The following is a 5,488-nucleotide window of genomic DNA, read 5'->3' on the forward strand; positions in this document are numbered from 1 at the left end:
TAGTGAGAGACAAATGCAAGGTGAGAGACATTCGACGGTACTCAACCGAATGAAGCACACTGACAAGGAAATAGAGCTACAGAATTTTTTGCAGACTGTGTTTGATCCGTTTTGGACAAATGATTATGTGTTTTTTCATGTTACTAATATATGATACTACATCATTGTTATACAATTGTGTGTCAATAATAAATAAATTTATGTCTGATTGTTTGGTAATGTTGATTTGCAAAAGTATATCAGTGATGTATTATTGTATATTGCTGATATACTATCATAAATTAGAAACATGAAAATAACATAATCATTTACCCAAAATAGATCAAACTAAGTTCATAACAAATTTTAGACATCTTAGATTATCACAAAAATCAAATACTTAAAATAATAAAATAAAAAATCATAAACAATGAAAGAATAATGTATTTCTATTAGTAACTCAAACAAATTTCATGATCAATGATAACAAATAATAAATTATGAATAAATGATTTATTAATTTAGTGAAGATATTATCCATATTAATGAAGATGATAAAAATTTGATGATAGATAATACTCTTCAACTTTCAAAAAAATGAAAGATAGAACAACTTTAATTCAGATCTTGAACTACGCAACATAGAATGTCAATTTGATGATGGAGTTTAGTTTTCAATATCAAATCTCAGTTTCATAATATACCAACGAAAAACAAAAGAGAGAGAAGAAAAGTATTAACATATGAGACTTCTTTCCTCTATGATGAGAAAATGATTGTGAATGTACAATTCAATATGTTAAAAATTAGTCACAAGAGATATATTGTGTTTTAATAATATATTCATTATGAGGATAAAAAAAAATAACATCTAATTGATTTTATGAATGGATCATATTTTAAAATATTAAAAAATTTTATCTATAATTTATAGGAACTGTATTTTTTGAGGCCATTTAGCTAATTTACTCTATTTTTTTAAAATAATTATTTTTATTTTTATTTTTTTGCCAGATATATTTTTATTATTATAATTATCTATTTATAATAGGTCATGTAATCCTATTATAAATATTTTAAATAATTTTTATTAAATTATTAAATTAATATTTACTTAATATTTTACTCTCATTAATTTTTACTATCCCTTCATGTAAAATCTACTTAATTATATTTATAATTATGTATAAATATATTGATTATAAATATAATTCTATATTATAAAGCATTTTATTGGCATCTTGTACCGCCAACTGAACGAATACCCAAAGAATAAAATTTAAAAAAAAAAAAAAAGGATTCACTTCCCCTCCTAAAACCCCGGTAGCAAGCGCCAGCCGCCGTCTCCAGCCGGTTATGAGTTATGACTTATTCGACGACAAGAAGATTTCGAGGACCAGAGGTTAGACTTTCATAATGGACGCTCTTCTTGAGATGATTTTGATCGATTCTGGTCTTGGAACACGAATCTATCAGTCTCCTTCTTGATCAGCTTCATCCCGACCGATCTTGTCGTCATTCTCTGATTCTCCTCAGCATTGAAACCTACTACAATCCCCCTTGCGGGAGCACCGGTTAGGCTGTACGCATGACCAATGTATTATAATAATCTCAATTAAATTTGACACAATCAAGAAGTAGGTCCACAAGTAGGTTTTAGTCATTGACTTTTCCGTTACATGATTTTCTTTTGGGGAGTGAAGAATGTGGGGAAATTTCGAATCTATGAAAATGATTGAACTCAACACAATTTTGGACCCTATGACTTGATTTTAATGTGCGGATAATGCATAAGAAGTGAATCATAATCCGGAGGATATTGAAAGGGAAGAAGTCAACAAAAGATTGGAGCTAATTTAATAATGTCAAATGAGTAGTTTGTGGGGCTGTTTACTTTGCATGTCAGTTTTTTCTTAAGAAAAGTAGGCTAAACTGTTGAAGGCATAAATCTCATGAGAGAAATCACAGTAAATATTCAAAATTTCCTGTGCAACCAGATTATGAGGAAGTCGGTGGGCCCAAGAGAATTCTCCTGTACTCTGTAGTTTTTGTTTTAAAAGCCGGAAGGCTTATAATCTTTTTATCTGAATTGTGCGTGTCTAGTATTATTTCTTTTTCTGATGTTTAAGCTTAAGGACTTCTCGTCTGGCCCATTTTTGATTTCTTTTCTATTTTTTCAGGCACAGTAGCATTCTTACCTATTCACGAAACAAGCACAAACAGCTTTGGTAGCTGAGGTGCTAATGATGCATCATCTGGTTTTAAGCTTCTAATCTGTTGGTCAGATATTTATAATTTGAGAACTGTCTCTAATACGTAAATTCAATGGGGGTGCATATGTTCTTGCAGAAGCTATATATGAAATTACATGTTATTGTGAGTTGGCAAAAAATCTATTCAATCTCAAGTTGGGCAGACAGGAAGAAGATGGGTCATGGGAGTAATGTTGCGGTTGGAGGATAGGTAATTTTTATTTGGAAGAGCTCACTGCTTCAGTTGAGACCATTTCATCCAATCCTATTGTATATTTGTTTGGAAGTATCTGAAATAATCGTTTTTTAAAGAAAATAATAAAAGAGCAGAGAGTTCAAATCGTGCTTAGATTTGGTCCTATAATTTTTATTTTTTGGGGTAAAAAAATTTGGTCCTATAATTTAAATTGTCAGAATATTATTTTCCTTTTAACGTTTCCTTTTATCTACATTACATTGTATCAATTGTGTGGCCAAGCTCGCTTGCAAGGCTGCAACATGTTTGCCTATCAGGATTTCTTACAATTGATCTTCTTTTGCCTTATATTCCACTAGTCATTTTTATATCTCTTTTGGTTAGCACATGTGGTTTGTCAGCATTTTACAACTAATTTGCAAACAGAACCAAATCATAGTGATATAATTTTCCACAAATAAAAGTTACTAACTCAATTATTCCATTATGGTAAACTTCTGCTATTTCAATATCTTGTCATTGGCTGATTATACTTTCAAAATTTCTGCTGCTTAATATTTTTATAGCCACAAAATAAAAAATAAAGTATTAGTTCTGGGTTGGGTTGCCATGGTTTGTACTGTAAAGGATCTTTTTCATCATTTTACGATAACAAAGCAAAAGTTTAATATTTTTAATGGGTAAACAGAAAAATTCATGTAGTTGCTGATACCAAGTAAGGTCATAAAGTTGCATTATCGGGTTGAAGTGAAAGGTTCATGTAATGAATTTGAGCTTTGCCGGGGCCTGATTATAATAGGAATTTGGAAGTTGTTCTGCAAAAAGTGCTTCTCATTTCATTGCATGTCCTCTCTTTTGTATTTAGTATAATTGAAATTTGACTGATTCACGAAACAGAATTGTCTACCCTCCAGGAAATAGTCGACTCCGCGATATTCCTTCAGTTGCACGTTAAGATTTAATGATTTCTTGTTTTGTGGGATACACGTGGCATATAATTCGGCTCAAATTCGTAACTTGGAAATTCATTATTGGCTAGTGAAAGTGGAAGAATTTAGTGGGCTGTATCTCTATTATGTTGATGTAGTCAATAAGTGATGCTGAAGATTGTAGAATCTCTCCGTACGATTCTCTGAATGGGGTTGTTACAAAGAAATGAGCTAGCTTTTCCACTGTCCATTTTATATGTGACAAAATGTTGCTATCATCCGAGACCTATGAGATCATTGCATCACTGAACACTTAAGCCGAAAGATATGGTCTTAATGGAGTTTATGTTCTACGTGCTATTGATAGGTTTCACTACTTGTACAAAGGAAAAGTTTTCTTCAACTACACGTTGTATACAATCGAGGAAGTGCCGCATATCTATGTAAGGATATTTTGCTGATGGCTGCAGATGCTCGCCCAATTCAGGTATCATCTTCACACCACTTTTTGATAGATAATACCAATTATAAAATTGTGATGTTACTGTATCTTATCTTTTTGATTAAATGCCAAAGACTAAAATAATCATAGGCATCAGTGCAAAAGAGACAACAACACGCATACTTTTGCAGCCAAAATAATCGACATGTAGTTTCTAAGAATAATTTTAAAGGTGCTATATTCCATCAGGGTCAGTATTAGACCTACTGAATGCAACCCTGCTTAACAATGACCTTTACATTTTGTCCTATACCTAATACCCATAAAGTTTAAAAAGTGAGTTGCACTCCAAGCAGTGGATTTAATTTTTGATTGATGGCATTTGCAACCAAGTCTGAATAATCTAATAAGCTGGGATTTAATTCTAAATTATTCAAGAATAAGATGGTGCGTAAAGAGGTAGCCTTGACATTGCTGGATCAAAAAATAATAATACTAATAGTAGTAATTGTAATGCTAATTGGCAGAGATATTAAAAGTAGGAAGTGAGGGCTTATTAGTAACCTAGGGAATGGTAGGGGGATGTACTCTTCTTGGCGGGAGGTCATGCTCAAAAAGCAGTCTCTCGGAATATTTCAAAGTTGGTTTTCGGCAGTTTTTACAGTTGAGAGGTGAATATAACTTCCAAAAACGGAAACAATTTTTCTTAATATAGGTGACTGCATCAAATCAGAACGCATGAACCAAACAGAGGAATCTTTTTTTTTTTTTTTCTTTGGGGGGGGGGGGAGTCGTATATTGTTGAAACACAAAATATAGAAGACTCTAAAAAACCAACAGCCTTGATTTAATTAAGACTAATTAGAATATTTCCTTTTTAATGCTTCCAATATTTTTTAATTAAAATTTCTTAAGCAGGATTCTCTTCTTGCTAGTCATGTCATTTACAAGCTTAATTTGAGTTGTGAGTCTGTCAGACTTTTATATCCAACAAGAACAACGTAGTCCAACGATCAACCTAATCTGGATGAGTCAGAAAAATTGGATGAGAAATATAATGGGTAGAACACAGAGTAATTGGCTGATAGATTGGCAATAACATTTCTGTTGAAGCTTCCTCGTTTAAGCAAAGCAGTCTCCATTGACCAAGCTTTTCCGCTTGTTAATTGGTTGGAAGGAGAGTCTGCACATTTGGTTGTTATGTTTGTTGACGAGTTATGTTCCTGGTTAGGAGAGACTAACACAACAAAAACTCCTATATTTAGTTTTGCATTGCAAACATATGCAAGTACAAGAGAATTGAACTTCTGGTACTACCAAAACTAATTCTAGGCAACAGTAAAATTGCCAATAGCTATAAGAAAAGTAGGTAAATCAGGTGAACAGTCAAGGTAGCACTCTGTGCATGAAGGTTGAGACTTTCATATCTGTCTCTAAGGATGGTGATATGCTACCACGTATTGTACATTCTAGTCTTGGTATCATTACATCAACGGATGTATTAGGAAAAATTTAGTTATACCTAGTTTTAGAATTTGTCAGATTTTTTATGACCCCATAATAGCAGAGTACAGATCTGCTAAATGCCTTGCCTTTCTGTTTCAGGTCAGGTGCTCTTGACTTCTTCTGCCCGTTTAATTCGTTACAATACAGAACCCAGGCAGAGATTAAGATAAGCACAGAGGGAGGG

The 5,488-nt window shown here is 32.6% G+C and overlaps 1 long non-coding RNA gene across 4 annotated transcripts; it reads left to right on the top strand.

The window, feature by feature from the left end:
- Positions 1-1,274: 1,274 nt before the first annotated feature.
- On the top strand, positions 1,275-5,488 carry LOC129304825 (uncharacterized). Of its 4 annotated transcripts, none has more exons than XR_008591796.1 (5): positions 1,275-1,576; positions 2,160-2,216; positions 2,329-2,442; positions 3,724-3,843; positions 5,404-5,488. It is a non-coding gene; the product is annotated as an uncharacterized LOC129304825 (long non-coding RNA). The 4 variants fall into 4 exon arrangements; XR_008591798.1 differs by having other exon boundaries at positions 1,275-1,561; XR_008591797.1 differs by having other exon boundaries at positions 1,275-1,553.

Source organism: Prosopis cineraria, unplaced genomic scaffold (genome assembly GCF_029017545.1).
Source record: "Prosopis cineraria cultivar Desert tree isolate PC_DT_omini unplaced genomic scaffold, ASM2901754v1 PC1, whole genome shotgun sequence".
In the NCBI taxonomy this organism is placed as follows: domain Eukaryota; kingdom Viridiplantae; phylum Streptophyta; class Magnoliopsida; order Fabales; family Fabaceae; genus Prosopis; species Prosopis cineraria.